Source organism: Monodon monoceros, unplaced genomic scaffold, assembly GCF_005190385.1.
Source record: "Monodon monoceros isolate NGI ecotype Baffin Bay Population unplaced genomic scaffold, NGI_Narwhal_1 Super_Scaffold_3, whole genome shotgun sequence".
In the NCBI taxonomy this organism is placed as follows: Eukaryota; Metazoa; Chordata; class Mammalia; order Artiodactyla; family Monodontidae; genus Monodon; species Monodon monoceros.
The window spans coordinates 32,207,369-32,226,360 of record NW_021703780.1 but is presented as its reverse complement, the minus strand read 5'-3'; the positions used below and the strand labels follow the sequence as shown (position 1 = coordinate 32,226,360).

At 46.9% G+C, this 18,992-nt stretch overlaps 1 protein-coding gene and 1 pseudogene across 3 annotated transcripts in view; both read left to right on the top strand.

Moving 5' to 3' along the window:
* PTK7 (protein tyrosine kinase 7 (inactive)) overlaps nucleotides 1-18,992 on the top strand; it is a 59,347-nt gene that overhangs the window by 5,731 nt on the left and 34,624 nt on the right. The window lies entirely within an intron of this gene.
* On the top strand, nucleotides 16,650-17,629 carry LOC114907457 (annotated as a pseudogene). The gene has a single exon (XR_003796742.1). The product of XR_003796742.1 is annotated as a 60S acidic ribosomal protein P0 pseudogene (transcript).

The window sequence follows — 18,992 nt, the reverse complement described above, 5'->3', positions numbered from 1 at the left end:
ACATAGTTCAAGTCTCAAAAGGAAACTGCATTTTAAAAGAGTTTCCCAGCAGATTCCTATCTACTCTCAAGTTTGAGAACCACTGTGTAGCCATAAGGAGAATTTGTCTGTCTAAAGTGGCGGTGTGGTGATGAGAAAGAGGTATTAATGCTGAGAGGTTGAGGATGGGCTCAATTCAAAGCTTTTGGGTGTCTTCTTTGGGTGAAGCTGTTTCAGGTGGCGCAGGAGGCAGGAAGGAGACAAGATGATGAGAATCAGATGAAGTATAATGGGAGGCAACACTTGGTAAAGTGCTAAATAGATGGAATAACATTCCAGAATGTGTAGGAAGGTGAGTCCATGATGCAGGAGCAACTGGGGGCAGTGGGAGGGCTTCAGAGAGGAGAAAGGATTCACTTTGCTAGTAGCTGTAGTCTGTGGTGACTGATCAGAATGATGGAAAGGCATTGGATCAAGAGTCTGAAAACTTGGGTGGGTCTCTGCTGATACCACACACGATAAAGGAAGAGAAGTGACGTCTATTGGCTCACTGCTGCTGGTCACACGACCCTGAACTGTTTAATTAACCTTTCCGAGCCTCAGTTTTCTCCTCTGCAAAATGCAAATGATGCTGACCCCTGCCTTGCTCGCCCCTGGGAAGTTAGGGTGTAGCAGTCGCAGCTGTGAAGGTGGTTGACTGGGGGAAGCAGCCCCTCTGGCCAGCCCTGCTGTCTCTTCCCAGAGACGGTCCTGACCTTCTGTCTCCCTTTAAGGTGTCAGCCTTTCGTTCCAGTCCCGTCTCTCTAGAATGGTTTGCGAGGGCTTAACCTGGTCACTCTTGACCGATAGCTTTAGAAAAGGTTTTCTCATTCTAAAGCACAGATTTTCTAAACGGGTCTCAGTATTCCAACAGCAGCTCGGAAATGTGGGCACAGCCACTTCGCGTTTCCTGGTAGGAACTCTTCCTCCCTCTATCCCGGTGGCAGATTCTCCCCAGGGTGATGAATGCTGGTTCAGGGCCACCTCCCTCGGCCTGCTGAGGTTCTTCCAGGGAGTGAGTAGGAAAGTGTGCTTCTTGCAGCCGAGGCGGACTTTTATAATACCCAAGGGAGGGTGTTTATCATCACAGGATGGCTGTGGGGGTCTCCCCTGTCAGTTACTCTGTATAACTTGCAGGAACTCCTCCTATGAGAACCATGGGGAGGTTCCCGAGGTGCGGTGTGGTCTCCTATGAGGGCGTTAAGGTGGCCAGAGTGGGCGCTGGCATGCACCGCTTCTCCTCCAGGAGACACTGACTCTTTTGTCCCCTTCTTGGGTTGGTGGTGGTGGTGGTGGTGGGGCAGCGAGGAGAATGCTTGTCTGCTCTTGGGACTTCTGGGATGTCCTAGCAGCTAGCTCATAAGGTGCCTTTGTGCAAATTAGAAATAGGCACCCTTCCTCCAAGTGACTGCAGCCCTGCACCAGGACACAGGGCTTTGGCTAGTGGAGCACAGACAGTATTTCAGTATTACCCCCTTGGCCGGGCATTTGAGCAGTGCACAACCTGTACGGTCGTACATGGCTGTGCCATTGGAATGAGAGCCTTGCAACTAGTTGCTCTTTGCTTCCCAGTTGGTAGGCCAAGATGATTTTGGCGACCTCTATTCTAATAATATGTTTCATAGGAGCCCTTTTCACTACTGTTCTCCTGTCTCCTGTGGTGGGGGTGTGGGGCACTACTGCTCATAACATACACTAGGAGAAGCCTGGGAGGCTGGGCCCCCAGTGCTGTACCCATTCCACAGTATATGTCTGTGGCTGCTGAGGTCTCGGCCTGTTTCTGGGCTCCTTTCCCTGCCAGAGGATTTTGCTGCCCTGCAGATTCAGGCATCTAGCCTGATGTGATCACTGATGTAGAAGAAGACTGGCTGTCTTCAGGGAAGAAATGCTGCTCACAGTTTATTTCCCATTTCATTAAGGAGCTTCATGCTTACCTCTCTCCTGTGTCCTCTCTCTCTTGGGACCCCGGGGCCTCCCACAGCCCCAGGTAAAGTGTGTGGGCATTCCTGATTCAGAGGCATTCCTGCAGTAGAAGTGGTGTCACTTCAGTGGAACGGATGGGTCCTAGGTCTTGCTGGACTTTAGTTCTGGGAACCCTACGGGTGTTCCTCCCTCTTAGCCTGAGGAGACATTGTGAGGAGCACCGGGTTGGGACTTGGGAGATGTGGACCCTGCTTCCACATTTGCCCCAGATTGCTCGTGTGACCTTGGGCAAATCCCACCTACCTCAACTTGAGAAGCCCTTGGAGGACCTTGCCTGTGGTGACCGTTGAGGCCAGCGCAGCCTTACCATCCACAACCCCCAGCTGTGCTTCTGCCACACCTTGTAAGGTTGCCCTCCTCGCCCTCAGTGCTGGGAGAGCACTTGCGTCTGAGGACTGCGTTTTATCCTGGAGTGTCTAGTGCATGGGCACAGATGCGTCTGGACTCGATCAGCTGGAATTAGGGTGTCATTCCCTGGGTGCCAAAGGGAATGAAAGGTTTGGAGAGTTTGGGGAGGGAGTTCTTATGAGAAAAAAAAAACACGAGAGTTTTTATCTGAGTATGGGAAAGCAGCAATCTTTACCTGGTTCGTTTCAGTCTCAGTATTTGAGGAACCAGTGTCCGGGTGGGGAACCCCTTTTCTTCTTTTGCACAGAAGGGAGGACAACTGGAGGGAGGCTTGGAGTTGGGAAGAGGGGTTGGGTGTGCTTTGGGAGAGCCTCGTCTGTGATAACCGACAGCTGTACTCAGCTTTGCAGTTTACAGAATGCTTTCACTTGCACTGACTTTCCATCCTATCAAGCCACAGAGGCAGGATGAGGGTGGTTGGGTTTTGTTTGTTTGTTTGTTTCTGGAGGAGTGGGGGTGGGAGGCATTTGACAGGTAAAGAAACTGAGGCACAAAATACGATCCGCTCAGGACTGCAGAGCTGGTAAGTAATAGAGCTGTTTCTGTGCTCTCATATGTCCTTGTATGTATGTCATCACTAGAGGCTATGAAATGTTGCACATACGCCTTGGAACCAGGTTAATATTGGGGAGTGGATTTTGCAGCCGAGATAACTCTCTGGGTGGGCTTAGAGGCAACCCTGCTAGAGTCAGAGGGAGTGTGTCCATAACTTAAACCTGGAGAGATCTTTTGGGACACAGCATTCAGGATTGCTCATTTTTCTCCCCCCCCCCACCCTTTTTGGTTACAACAGTCAGGTTAAAGTTTTCAATGGCCCATTCAGAGGTTTGTGTACGTCTTAAAGTTTTTAGTGTTATGATCAGACTATATGTAATCTAGAAGTCCAGAACACTATGCCTGCATCCCCAAGATTTGAGCTTTTCTCATGAACCCATGAGTCCTGAGTCTCTTCCACCTGGTGCTTCTGGAAGGTCATGGGCAGTTACAGGCCCGGGCTTGCAGGTGTGCCGCCACATTCCAGACCGGTGTGCCTGCTGAGAGTTGCATACTGGGTTATGCTACGGTGGAGACTACGTAGGTGGTAACAGAATCATCTCTGCTCTCAGTTTACTGCCTCTAACATCTTTTGTATAGATAGATGTGCCCGTGCCCTGGCACATAGTAGGGGCATGATGGATGTAGGTTTCCTTCCATTTCTGACTTTGGAGGCAAGTCTTAATTCTCAAGAGGTTTCGGAAGAGGTTGAACAATGACCTCGACATCCTGAGAGACGTAAGTTCTTCGGTGCCAGGTGTATCTCCCTTTGGCTCAGCCGTTGAACGCGCTTGGCAATCCCGCTAAGTTTGTTCTTCCGCTTCTGAAGTCCTCAGGTTGCAACACGGGAACTTACGCTCTATCATGGAGGGTGCAAAGCGACACTTCAGTGTTCTGATTCTTTTGTAGCTCATCTATTAAAAAAACCCACAAAGATGAGCTGTTTCCCAGCTGGGAGAAGAAAGAGTAGGCTCCTTCAGGCTGGCAGTTCCATTGAGAGGTGGTGTGCTAGGATGGCATTTGTGATCCCAAGTTCACTTCCAGCCACCTGAATAACAAAACAAATCACAGACAAAGAAAACGGTTGTCTTACAGTCTTGGGGGGGGGGGCGCGGGGAAAGGAAATGCTGTTGGTCTTGGAGCTGCAGCTACAAAGAGCAAATCATTCTGTTTGGTTAATTTAGCAGATTAAACCAATTGTTAAACTGACCAATTTAAAAAATGCCCAACTTGCCAGCAGTTTTGTAGCCTGTGATCTGGGCTCCTCCTCTACCGTAGGGGTTCGGGCCTCCTGCAGGAGGGGCTTGGAGGGGAGGGGGGAATGCTGTGCCTTGGAACAGCCCTGGGGGCCTGGAGGAGGATCTCTGTCTTTTCTTTACCCCCCCCACCAAAAAAAAACCCTCCTTAAAACAAAAGGCTTTTATTTAGTAAACACCCGCATGGCACCCAGCCCAATGCAGTGTCGCAAGGGGGATGGGTGGGGAGTTTGCCTCTTTATTTCTGTGTAAGAGGTTGGGGTGTTGTCAGCTGCTTCTCAGCCTCCGTGCCTTCCCTTACTCTCTTTGCCTTTGTTTCGAGGGCCTTTTGAAGATGGTCCGAGAGGTCCGCTGAGCTGGCCTGCTCTGTCTCTGGTGAGTCTCTACTTGAGCCTCCCCATGAGACTCACTTTCCCAGGCCCCCCGAATTTGCCACTGGAGACCCAGAAAGGGGGCAGGAGAGCCTGGGCCCAGCCGGGCCTGGGCTTGGGTGGCACCTCCCTCGGTCCCCTTCCCACCCGGCGGGGATCAAAGCAGCCTCCTCAGGGAGCAGGGAAATGCCTCTCCCAATAGCCCCACCAGTGAGTAAACAGCCAGGGCCTCTTGCAGCTTTTGAAGCGCGGAGCTTCGGCCCAGAGGAATGCAGAACATTTCATTTTAGGAGTGGACTTAGGTTTCCAGCGCTCTTGGTATTTGCAAATTTGAAACAAATGCCCTCATTTAGCAGCAGGCAGGCTGGGCAGTAAACGGGGGCTGTTTAAGGGCGTTTATGACGGTCACAGGTATTTGTGGGAAGAGGAACCCCAGCAAGTTTGGGAGAGGACAGAGGGTTTATGGTTAGGTGGGTTGTACAAAGGCCCCAGCCAGGTCTCCGGTGGAGGGTTGTTGTTAGGTGGGCTTTGCCATAAAAAGCATTGCTGCCTCCTGCCCCCCAGGAAGTATCTCCTTCTGGCAGACAAAGGGGTTTGGGATGGTGTTTAATCCCCAGGGTTGATGCTCAGGGCCTTGCCCCTCTCACTTGGCTGCCAAAGTATCAGATTTCCAATGAACCCTTCCTTCTCCCACTCCCAGAGCTTGAAAGGCTCATTAAATGTGCTTTATGTATAACAAGTTGGCTGAGAGCTTCCCCCCTTCATTTCCAGCCAGTTTTGTGAGGAAGGAGCTAGGAAAACCTGTTTTCCTTTTGTTGTTTTTGGAGGTAGGATCTGTGAAGGTGCAATTGCAAAAAGACCCTAATTTCAGGAATCAGCAAGCAAGTGTTGTTTGCCCTTGAAGGGGCGGGGCAGCTTAACCAAGGCTGGTCTGTCTGAGGCCTGGCTGCCCCGCGCCAGCCCCCATGCCCCCCGCCCCGACCCCGGAAATTCAGAAATCTGTTCAGGAACTGAGTTCTGGCTTTGCAGCTTGCTCCCCGAGAGACCTTAGTTCACTTCGCCTCTCTGAGCCTCAGTTTCTTGTTTTGTAAGATGGGGATGGTAATGCCCATCCCATTAGAGGTCTCGTGAGAATTAAATGAGCTAGTACTGTATTTCACGAACTCTAAGATGCTCTCTCTCCCCCGCCCCAGTTTCACTTCTTTGGTTGTGAGATAATTATGTAATGTTGTGTCTTCGTTTAACTGGTACCATTTCCTTTTTCTGGAACATAAATAATGGTGCATCTTAAAATCAGTGACATCTTTGAAATTCAGTGTATGCAAAGGACTTGTCTGTCCTATTGTGAATACTTGATAAAAGGTAGTTAGAATGTGATTTAGTTACAGACCTGTTTTTGCTTCCTGTCTATTAGTAACTTCCAATTGAAGCTCTCTTCCTTTTAGTCTGGCACATAAATAACAAAGGATGTTTAAGACAGAAGGCCTCATGCTAGGTAATGTGGGAGGGGAGGTCGGGGAACTTCTAAATCCTTAAAAAGCAAGCTATACCCAGAAGATGAGGTAGCTGTCCCTAAGAGGGCAAACAGTCTCTTGTGGAAAGAAAATACCTCTCTTATGGTAGAGTCTCTAGTTATTTATTTAGCCACACCACCTGGCATACAAGATCCCATTTCCCCAACCAGGGATTGAACCTGGGCCTGGGCGGGGAATTCCCCTAGAGTCTCCATTTAAAAAGGCTAAGTTGAGGGACTTCCCTGGTGGTCCAGTGGGTAAGACTCCATGCTCCCAGTGCAGGGGGCCCGGGTTCCATCCCTGGTCGAGGAATAGATCCCGCATGCATGCTGCAACTAAAAAAAAAAAGATCCCGCATGCTGAAGCTAAGACCCAGCACAGCCAAATAAATAAAATATTAAAAAAAAATTAAAAAGGCTGAGCGGGGAATTCCCTGGCGGTCCAGTGGTTAGGACTTGCCGCTTTTACTGCTGGCGCCAGGGTTTGATCCCTGGTCAGGGAACTAAGATCCCACAAGCCATGCGGCCAAAAAAAAAAAAAGACATAAAAAGGCTGAGCTATTCCATGGGGGAGACTGGAGACTCACTCCAGGAATGGATTGTCTGGTAGGCAAACTGAGACAGAACCAGAAGAGGGTAATGAACAAGGCAAGGACACAGAGAAGCACCAAAGAGGAGGGGACACAGTAAATGCCAGGTGCTCAGAGGATGAAGACCTGAGGGGGGCATGCGGGAGACCCACAGCGGGTGGTAGCATGGGCTTCCGCTCACAGCCGTACAGTTGCGTGGGGTTGATCTAACTAAGCTTTGTGGAGACAGCTGGTGCTAATCATTCTGCTTGGTGCTACCCGAGCATTGGCTGGGTGGTGCCGTTCCCCCTCAGGACCCAAGTGGCCCAAAGGCTGGGGAGTTCTTCCTTTGCTTGAGTTTTGGTTCATCTGATAGTGGGATGGATTGGCTGTCAGGTTGGGATTTGGATGGCACATGAAAAGACAAAAATATGTCCCTTTTGTATGTGTTAGTGGATATCGAGAGCAAAGCTTTTTTTCTTTTTTAGTAGATTGCTGTGTAGATACGTGTTTTAGGCACCTCACCTTACAGGAGTTTCAGAATGCATTCTTTCTGTGTGGTTGCCCAGAACTTTAACCCTTGGTAGGTGTGCCCAGCTAGGAAAGGGGCTGATTAAGGGCTCGCCTGGAGGGCAAGAACTCAGAAGTCCCAGGGTCTAGAGACTCAGCCCCTCCATGGAGTCAGTGCTCTTCTTTACTTCCTTTGGGAATGTTTTGAAGGAGAATAAAGTGTTGCAGGTGATGTGCCTTGAACAATCAGGAAGAAGGGCATTGAGGTTAAGAAAATTCCAGTGCTCTTTTCAGGGCGTTTTTGATGATATAAAAATGTATTTTGATAAAACTCTGAAACTTCTGGGGAAGCTGATCTTCCCATCGTCTGTCCTGAGGGCAGGGGTTCTTTTCAAACCAGGTCAACAAATTCTTTGAAGCCCTTTTTGTATCTCAAGCACCCAGAGCACTACCCGCGGGGCCCTCCATTGTCCTAAATGTAACTAGTTGTCCAGTTTGAGAAGCCTTGAGAGGACTTGCCTGGACCTCTCTGGGGCTCCTGCCGGCTGTTGGCCTTGAGGGTGACGGCTGTGGCAGCTGCGTTAACAGCCGTCTGTTCTGGGCCAGGCCGCTGCCTCAGCCTTGGGGAGAGGTGTTGATCAGGCTGATGGGGCAACAAATCCCCCTGAGCCCCAGGTTGGAAGTACATTAGTTAAACGTTGCTCTCAGACTCCTGACAAATTGCTCTCAGTTTTTGCTGCCAAAAGAGAACTCTGAAAACGCGGTGTAAATTGGGTTATTGACACTGTCTCTGTTTTTGTTGCTTCCATGAGGTTGGTGGAGGAGGGCGCCAGTCCAAGGGAGCTTTTCAGGTTCCTCTGGTACCTGACATCAGGTGAAGAGGAGGAGGGGGTGGGCATGTGGGGTGAAGTGCCCTTGAATGCAGGAAGTGTGGTGACTGGACTGGCCTTTGAGGTGCCTGGGACCAGCCTCTTTCATTAGATCAAAGAAATACCTTTTGTTTTTCTGCTCACACTTTCCTCTGCCCTGGAGCCAGAGTCGTAAAGAGGTGGAGTTGTGAGGGTCTGCATCTGGTAGTTGGGGTGGTAGGTGGAGGCGGGGCGGTTGGGGGGGGTGTCTTCCCCCCCCCGCTGTGCGCTTCCTGCATCCTGCTCCCACTGTCCTGGTGTGCAGGGGTCTGCCTGGGCTAGCCTGTGCACCCCGGGCTGTGCTGGGCTGCCCTCCCGGTAGGGCCCCACCTGAGCTGGGCTATAAGCTGGAGAAACCAGGCGCACAGAGATGGATTTCACTGCAGGCTAAGTGTTTTGTTGCTGAATCATTTGCATTCATTAAATGTAGCGAAGGGTGGGCTTCCCTGGTGGCGCAGTGGTTGAGAGTCTGCCTGCCGATGGGTTCGTGCCCCGGTCCGGGAAGATCCCACATGCCGCGGAGCGGCTGGGCCCGTGAGCCATGGCCGCTGAGCCTGCGCGTCCGGAGCCTGTGCTCCGCAACGGGAGAGGCCACAACAGTGAGAGGCCCGCGTACCGCAAAAAAAAAAAAAAAAGGTAGTGAAGGGTGAGTGATATTGGAGGCTGCTGCCTTAGAGCCTCATTAAGAATTCTTGGGGCCGGGGAGTGGATGGGCGTAGCTCATTCAGAGCTTACTTAACTTCTGACTGCCTTGGGCATGGGCCAGCTGCTAAAATATGAAAAATGTCTGCCCAGAAGCCCCCAGAGCTTGGCCAGACTGCCCTGGCCAAAGAAAACATACACTTACAATTCATTATTTAGCCTCCTCCTGCGAGTTTGCTCGTGTCGCTTCCTCCCCTGGGACCTTGCTGAGTTGGGGGCACAAGCGGGAGCAGGAAGGCTCCTACGCATTTTAAGGGGAAGCTTAGCCTAAAGCAAGTGCTGTCTACATTGACCCCACCCACCCCCTGTTCCCTACTGATGGACTTTAGGCTGTCTCTGAGGGTTTGCTCTTGTAAACAGTGCCACCACAAATATCCTTGTATCTATCTGTACCCTTGTGCTTGTGTACCTGAAGGGTAAATTCCCAGAAGTGGAGCTGCTCTGTCAACGAATAGGAATATATCACAACTGGGTACAGCATTCTGTATTTATGTTATTTTTCTGGGGAGGGTGTTTATAGCTTTCATCAAATTTCTGAATCCCTGCTGTACAGTGGGCCTGTGAAAATCGCACGGGTTAAAGTGTGAAAACTAGTAAGCATGGTTCAGATGTGAGACATTGCTGGGGTGACTGGAGAATTTATCATCCAACCTGGGGCATTGTTAATAATTATGCGAAGACAACCAGCATAAGCCAGGGTTGTTCCAGGTAACTTGGGAGGATGGTAGCCCTTTGCCCACCAAGATCTTTTCCCCTGATCTCTGGGACCATGTATGTTCTCTCTTCTACACCATGGAGCTCTGAATTACCTGCTCCATTTTCTTTTCCATTCTAGCAGCTGTGTTCTTTTTGTTGCTCCCAACTTGATGATGAGCTTGGTAGGGTGGGTCCAGTTCCTGACCTTTGTTTTCCCAGATGCTCAGTGGTTGTTCAAGTTGTTCTTGGATTCCCAAGACCAGAATTTGAGTCCTGGAAGCACTGTAACTTCTGAATTCCATTTCTCTTCTTTTCTTTTTTTAAAAAATATTTATTTATTTATTTGGTTGCACCGGGTCTTAGTTGCAGCAGGCAGGCTCCTTAGTTGTGGCATGCATGTGGGATCTAGTTCCCTGACCAGGGATCGAACCCGGGGCCGCTGCATTGGGAGCGTGGAGTCTTAGCCACTGTGCCACCAGGGAAGTCCCTGAATTCCATTTCTTAATCTGCAGGATGACAATGATAATATCCACCTCACAGAGCTATGGTGAGGGTCTAATGAAGGAACGTTTGTGCAGGGGTGTTGCGGCGTGGCCTTTGTTTGTGGGAGGCAGGCTTCAGGGACACACATATTGACATGTGTTGTCACTCCTTATTGACATAGACTTGGGAGCCCTTGAGCATTGCTGGCTGTAGATTTGTGTTTTGCACTTCTCCAGTTATTACCATCCCTTTAATTACTCTCGTATCTATTCCCTCCCCTTTTATCCTATTGTCTGTGGCTTTGCCATTTCTCCCTTGGAATACTGCTGGAAAAAAGAAGTGAGTTTTTGAAGGCAGCATCTTTTTTTCCCTCTCAAAAATGTCAAGAAGTCATGCACTTCATGAAACCTAAGATAAAAACATCCAGTGAGTCGCAACAGACTGAGATAAAAAGGAAGCTGACCGAGAAGGATGAAGAAGTAATAAGAGGACTGGCTGAGATAATGAAGGAGTATGAGGAGACAAAAAATGCAATAGCAGAATTCAGTTTCCAGTATTCACTTTAAGGAGCTGAATCAGCACTTCAGTTAATCTAATCAATGTCATGCAGTTGAGGAGCTCTCAGATTCCAGAGGAAAATGTACAGTGAGATGAAAACGATGAAAAAAATGTGATAATTAGAGAAATAGATTCAAGATTTTAAAAAGGAATAAACAAAGGATATACAAGTAGAATTAAAAAGCAGATCCTAAGAGGCAAATAAAACACAATACATAAAACAAAGGAAGAATTGTAGTATTAAAACATAAACCAGATAAAAGCAGAGGTAAATATAGCAGTTAGTATGATAAACTTCAGTGGAATATGTCTCCCACAGAGGTAAGACAAAATTAAGGTTGAGTTAGAAAAGTTTCATGTTCTTTACATGAGACAAACCTGAAATACAGACAGAGTTCATTTTATGCTTTTTTTAACTTTAGACCAACAGCTTAATTTATTTCACTTATTATTTAGGAAAGAATTTTAAGGTTATTAATTTTCTTCTGAGTACAGCTTTGAAATTAATAAATTTGAAATGAAAAAATATAGAATTGGTAAGTTCCATTGCTTCAGAAAAAACAAAAGAAACAAAACTTTGGCCAATGCAGTCAAGAAAAGGAGAGAAATGGCCAATAAGCAAAGCAAGAAAGGAAAAAGAAGCTTTAACCTCATTCCTGGCCTCACAACAATTTCCTGAGGCCAATTTCAACATACTAGGTACCTGGTAGATTCTGGGGACTTAGAGCAGGGAATGAGATGGAACTTACCATTTAGTGGGGAGGGCTTATGAAAATGTGTACTAATAATGACAGTTGTGGTAATTGCCATGGAAAAGATTTTTTAAGTTACAGAGGGTTACCATGTTCAATGCTGTGCTGAGAAATCGATGCTAGGAGAGTATAAATTATTGAAATGTAATGAGCCATTGGCATGACTAACTAGACCAGTAACTATTAAAAGCAATTGAAAGATAGTGAGAAAATAAACCAAACACCCCCCACCAAACTGTTGTATCAGAGGGCCTTGAGGGGAAATTTTGAAAAATGTAGAAAATCGAGCCTTGTAGTGCTTTATAGGCAGTCACAGAGCCAAGGAACAGATGGATGGCCACCCCGTGCATGTCACAAAGTTGATATGACCTTGATCCCAAATGCTGACTGACAGTGTGGAAGAGGAAAATACACTACTTAGAAATATTGGTATGAAAGTCTAAAGAAAATATTGGCAAATACTATGTTAAAGATAATGTACCATAAATAATTAGGATTTACTCCAAAAATGGCATGGATGGTTTATTTTAATGTAATTCATCAAAATAAGAAGTCAAAGGAGTCACACAGTTATCTCAGTAGATGTGAAAATGACATTAGATACAAATTAACATCCATTCCTGTTTTTTTTTAATCTTAAGCAACAGCTAACGTATTTTAAAATGAAATTATAGGGACTTCCCTGATGGCACAGTGGTTAAGAATCCGCCTGCCAATGCAGGGGACACGGGTTCGAGCCCTGGTCCGGGAAGATCCCACATGCGGCGGAGTGACTAAGCCCGTGTGCCACAGCTGTTGAGCCTGCGCTCAAGAGCCCGCAAGCCACGACTACTGAGCCCGCGTGCCACAACTACTGAAGCCCGTGCGCCTAGAGCCTGTACTCCGAAACAAGAGAAGTCACGGCAATGAGAAGCCCACGCACCGAAACGAAGAGTAGCCCCCGCTCGCCGCAACTAGGGAAAGCCCACGTGCAGCAGCAAAGACCCAACGCAGCCAAAAAAGAATAAATAAATGTTAAAAAATGAAATTTTAATGCTATTCTCTTTAAAGAAGTCACTACATTAAAATAATAAAGTCTCTACTATTTAACATTATTCTGGAAATTGTAGCTGAGATAATACTGTAAGAAAACGAAAGTCAAAGTTAATGCTCTTCGCAGGTGGTGCCATTATTTTTACATGTGAAACCCAAGTATCAACTGAAAACCATTAGAATCAGTAAGAGAGTTGAGTCACTTGGCCAAATACAAAACTACACAAAACCCAGAAGTTTCACTAGTTATCAGCAAGTAACCTTTTCGAAAATACAATGGAAATGTTTATCCCATTCACAAAATCAACAACAATAAGAAAACCCATAAAATACGCAGGTGTAAAGCAATAGAATGGAAACTGTATGTTGAAGGAGTCAGTAAATAACACACTTCTTTCCTCTGAATTTTAAACCAGTGGATGTAGGGAGGAAAGAAAGACAGACAGGAATTAGACAGATGGAAATTAGTGTATCACCTTTATTACAGATAAAGGCTAGGTTGAGGAACAAGGCTGTAATCTCAACAGGATAAGCTTGTCTGATTCATCCCTGAATTAGGGTGTGTGTGTGTGTGTGTGTCTGCAGGGGGTATATTCCCCCTCCCCAAGTGGGCAGGAGAGGAAGGATCAGAGCCAAACATACTCGGGGAGACATCACGCCTCCCTGGAACTTCTGGGAGGAGGTGGAGTGAGACTCCAGTGGTACCCCCTCCACTGAAATGGGGAAGAGTTATTCCTCCTTAAAACTTCCTTTGCTCTCTGAGCTCACCAGGGCTTAATCATTGAAGGCCCTGGACTTCTAGGAGGTGTGGGTGCCTGGGGCGTGGCTCTTCCTTTCAAGGAAAGGGCACAGCTGTCAGCTGTTCCTGCTTCCACCTTCACTAACCACACTGCTCCTTTGTGGGTGCTTCCAGGACACCTGGAGAACAGAGTAGATTTCCCCCTAAAAGGCTCTCGAAGCAAAACAGGACAGTATTTAAATGAATTCCAAGACAGCTTTGCACCCAAGGGTGAAAATTCACTTCCTATCTATTTCCAAGCCCAAATTATGTGCAAACACATTTTCTTCTGAGTAGTTAAGTAACATTTGAGAACAGGAAGCCTCACTGCCCTGTTCACTGCTGTATTCCCAACACTTAGAACAATGCCTGGCACTTAGTAGGCATTCAGTAACTTAATGACCATTCTCAGGGGGGAAAAGTGTAACATGAAATGCAGAAAAGGCCTTATATTAGTGATCTTATTGATTACAAATTAATAAGAAAAAGATAACAGTAAAAATAAACAAGGAAAAAAGTAGACAAGGAAGTTGAACCAGCTAACCAGTGAACATACAAAAGATGGCTTTATGTTGTTAAGAACAGACTAAATGTCTTAAATGAGTAGCAGAATAAAACAAAGTATTATTTTACGTCTCTCAAATTGGCAAAGATTAATAAGTATCAGTGTTGGTAAGGAAGCATAAATTGGTACAGCCTTTTTAAAGAGCAATTTGTCATTTATCAAAGCCCTGAAATTGTGTTCTCTTTGGTCCAGGGGGAGTCCTGTTTCTAGGAAGTCATACTACAAGAAACATTCCCATTACCAATGTGCATAGGTGCCTGTACAGAGAGATTCAGTTGGGGCATTGTTTGTAATGGCAAAAAATTGAAAACCATCTGAATGTCCATGATTAGGGTGTTAGACAAATAGATTTTCGGTCACCGATACAGTGAAATAATATACGGTGGTTGAAATGAATGGGCCAGAACCATGTGAAAAGACACGGAAAAATACCTGTGGTTAGCTGTAGGGCAAAAAAAGCAGTTTGCAGAATAGCAGGTGTTAATAGGTTGAATGGTGTCTCCTAAAAGGATATGTTCAAGTCCTAAGCCCTGGGACCTGTGACCATGACTTTATTTGGAAATACGGCCTTTGTAGATGTAATCAAGTAAAGAGATGTCATTAAGGTGGGCTCTAATCCTATGTGACTGGTGATGTCCTTACAAGAAGAGAAGAGACACAGATGCGCACAGAGGGAAGAAGGTCACGTGATGATGGAGGCAGAGTTTGGAGTGATGCAGCCACAAGCCAAGGAGCGCCAGGGATTGCCTGCAACCACCAGAAGCTGGGAGAGAGGCATGGAACAGACTCTTCCTAGAGCCTCCAGAAGGAACCAGCCCTGCCGACACCTTGATTTGGCACCTCTGGCCTCCAGAACTGTGAGAGAATAAGCTTCTGTTGTTTTAAGCCACCCAGCTGTGGTGATTTGTTACAGCAGCCCTAGGAAACTAATAGACCAGGTATGACGTTATCCCATAATCATGCCTTCTGTGAATGTACCGTGACAAAGAGCTTCTTCAGTCCATTTTCTAACCTAACAGCCACCTCCTTGGAAACAGGGACTCACTGTATTGGTGACTTTTTTTTTGTCCGGGGACAGCCTAAGCAGGGTAAACTTATATTTCACCTCCTTTGCCTTCTCCACCCCTCACAAACCAGTGTCCTAGTGGCCTTTTGCTGTGTTCCCCCTCATCATCCCTTAAACTCTGAGCATCCGGAATTACCCTGAGTTCGTGTTTTGTTTTTGTGCTTCTTTTTCTATTTGCCAAGCCCCGTTCCTTCTTTTTTTTTTTTTATTTTTTTTATTTTTTGGCCACTCTGTGTGGCATGTGGGGTATTAGTTCCTTGACCAGGGATTGAACCCGTGCCCCCTGCATTGTAATTGCAGAATCTTAACCACTGGACCGCCAGGGAAGTCCCCAAGCCCCGTTCCTTCTTAAAATCTTGTTTTGAAGAGCCTTCTTCCAGGATGCTTCTCTGCCCCCTTATACCCTCACTCTGAGTTAAAAGCCTGCCTTGTGCACCCACCCATCGTGCACCCACCCATCATGCTGTGTGATAATGTGGTAAAGCCTAGTGATCATGATAGGTTTTCCTTTGGAGCCAGATGACCGGAGATTTGAATCCTGCATTTGTCACTTACTAGCTGTGTTACCTTGAGCAAGTGGCTTTACCTTTCTGTGCCTCAGTTTCCTCATCTGCATAACGGGGGTCGTAGTACCTACCTCACTGGGTGGTTGTAAGCATTAACAATGGGGTTAAAGCTCTCGCAATAGTGGCTGGCACGTAATAAGCGGTCAGTAAGCCTTCGCTATCGTAATTATATGTTTGCTTGTCTGACTCCCCCACTAAACAGAGATACTTAAAGGCAGTAATTGTATTTTTCTCTCTCCATCCCCAGTGTCTTAAAGAGTACTTGGCACATGGTAGGCATTAAATAAATGTTTGTTGAATTAATAATGATAATTAATGTAATTGCCGACCAGGATCCCATATTGGGCTCAACTCTGTTTGGATTCACATCATGCAGGGGCCAGTGAACCCACCACAGATCAGCTGGTATTTCCCAACCTCCTCCAATGGGCAAGGTGTCCACAGTGGATGGGATGGAAGAGTGGGCGTCCAGCCCCTGACCTCAGGGAGCTGAGAAGCTGGTGGAGAAGATGGTGGAAGTGCACGAAACATTAACAACAGCAATATTAGGTCTTAACCGTTTGCGGGAGCAACAGAAGAATGTGCATTCACAGTTAACTATTGCAGCCCGTGTTTTCCAAATTCTTTCTCGAGAGCTTCTTTTTTTAAAATAAATTTATTTATATATTTTTGGCTACTTTGGGTCATCGTTGCTGTGTGTGGGCTTTCTCCAGTTGGGGCGAGCGGGGGCTACTCTTCGTCGTGGTGCGTGGGCTTCTCATTGCGGTGGCGTCCCTTGTTGCAGAGCGTGGGCTCTAGCCGCGTGGGCTTCAGTAGTTGTGGCACACGGGCTCAGTAGTTGTGGCTCACGGACTCTAGAGCGCAGGCTCGGTAGTTGTGGTGCACGGGCTTAGTTGCTCCGTGACATGTGAGATCTTCCCGGAGCAGGGCTTGAACCCTTGTCCCCTGCATTAGCAGGCAGATTCTTAACCACTGCGCCACCAGGGAAGTCCCATAGAGAGCTTCTTTTTAATAATGAAACATAGATCTGGAGGCTTCGTCAGGGTTAGATTAGATTTTTTTTTTTTCCAGGTATACTTTCTCAGTAGGCACATAACATCTGGTTGTCTCTCTGGAATTAGCAGCCGTCAATAATCATTGCTAGATCCAGTATTTCATTAGGGGCTATAAAATGGTGATATTCTGTTTATCAGCTGGAGACTTCTATAAAGATAAACCGCCCCTTATTAACTGTTTGGTTACCCTGAGGTATAGCTGTTCACGAAAGGGAGAGTAAATGCTTCTTGGCCAGTTTTTAAAATAATGAGCCTCTCGCCAGGTGTCCTCCAGTGAGTGACATCGTCTTTAAACCCTGCGTGGCAATCCCTGACGCACCGCCGTGATGCCCAGGGAAGACAGGGCAACCTGGAAGTCCAACTACTTCCTTAAGATCATCCAACTTCTGAATGATTATCCGAAATGCTTCACTGTGGGAGCAGACAATGTGGGCTCCAGGCAGATGCAGCAGATCCACGTGTCCCTCCGCGGGAAGGCTGTGGTGCTGATGGGCGAGAACACGATGATGGACAAGGTGATCCGAGGGCATCTGGGAAACAACCCAGCTTTGGAGAAACCGTTGCCTCACATCCAGGGGAACGTGGGCTTTGTGTTCACCAAGGAGGACCTCACTGAGATCAGGAACATGATGCTGGCCAATGACATGCCGCCTGCCGCCCTGCAAAGCCACTGTGCTGGTCCAGAACACTGGTCTGGGCCCTGAGAAGACCTCCTTCTTCCAGGCTTTAGGCAATACACTAAAATCTCCATGGGCACCATCGAAATCCTGAGTGATGTACAGCTGACTAAGATTGGAGACAAATTGGGAGCCAGTGAAGCCCCGTTGCTGAACATCTCCCCCTTCTCCTTTGGGCCGGTCATCCAGCAGGTGTTTGACAGTGGCAGCATCTGTAACCTTGAAGGGCTCGACATCACAGAGGAAACTGTGCATTCTCGCTTCCTGGAGGGTGTCCGCAATGTTGCCAGCGTATGTCTGCAGACTGGTTACCCAGCTGTTGCATCTGTACCCCCTTCTATCATCAGTGGGTACAGGTGGGTCCTGGCTTTGTCTGTGGACACTGATTATGCCTTCCCACTTGCTGAAAAGGTCAAGGCCTTCTTGGGTGATCCGTCTGCGTCTGTGGCTGCTGCCACCACTGTTGCTCCTGCTGCTGCTGCCGCAGCCCCAGCCAAGGTTGAAGCAAAGGAAGAGTCGGAGGAGTCGGACGAGTATATGGGATTTGGTCTCTTTGACTAATCGCCAAAAAGCAGCCGACTCAGCCGGCTTTATTTGTGAAACAAGGAAATAAACGCTTACGTCTCTTACCAAAAAATAAAATAAAATAAAATAATGAGTTGGTTTTCTAGCATCCTTCAAAGGTGACCAATGGAGGATTTGGGGCTCTTTTGTTTTTAATTTTAAAAACATTTTTTAAATTTTTTAAATCTTATGATTTGGCATTACCGGTGTCTTTTTAAAAATTTTTTATTGGAGTATAGTTGATTTACAATGTTGTGTTAGTTTTGGGAGTACAGCAAAGTGAATCAGTTATACATATACATATATCCACTCTTTTTTTAGATTCTTTTCCCATGTAGGCTATTACACAGTACTGAGTAGACTTCTCTGTGCTATACAGTAGGTTCTCATTAGTTATCTATTTTATATATAGTAGTGTGTATATGTCAATACCAATCTCCCAATTTATCCCTCCCCTCTGGGCTCTGTTTTTTTGGCGGTACGCGGGCCTCTCACCATTGTGGCCTCTCCCATTGCGGAGCACAGGCTCTGGACGCGCGGGCTCAGCGGCCATGGCTCATGGGCCCAGCCGCTCCGTGGCATGTGGGATTTTCCCGGACTGGGGCACGAACCCGTGTCCCCTGCATCGGCAGGCGGACTCTCAACCACTGCGCCACCAGGGAAGCCCTGGGCTCTTTTTTTTTAAACATCACTATGAACTCACAGATTTTAAACTTACCAGTGTGTTAAGGCCCTGTGGTTCTTACCCTTATGAAGCTTATAATGTCCCTTCTTGGCCTCGTGGGAGCCTCTTCAAGCTGGCCCTGAACCTTTTGATGCAGCCCTGCTTGTCTTTGCTCATTTCCTCGTATGATAAGATGTTCCAGGTTCATTTGGCACATTTCCTGCCCAGACCTGGAATCAGGTACTTCTCCAAGGAAGAAGGGCATGAATTTTTTAGGATACTGGTACAATATTACCAAACCACTTTCCAGAAGGACATTATTATCATTTACACTCCCATCTTCAAGGCATGAGGACCATTTTCTCCATATACTCAACCAGTGTTGAGTGTTATTTTAAAAACTTGGCATTCATTTGATAGGGCAGAATGATTTGCATTTCTTATTTGCATTTATGTTCCAATTTGCATTCATTAGGTTACTGGTGCATTGGAATGTTTTCTTATCTTTATTAATCATTTATATTTGTTTTGAGAAGACATGCTGTTTTGACCATGTTACTATTAGAATTTTAGTAGTTATTATGATTGATTTGTAACTGTGTATCAAGGCCAGCAGCCCCTTTTCTGTCGATTGCTAGAAACCATTTTCTTATTTACCATTGAGAGTTGATTACAACTTCTGTTTTATGTAGTCAGATATCTTCCTTTATAAAGCATTTTCCAGTCCTCTCTCATTGGGGACTTCTGGGATCAGAAAGCTGAGC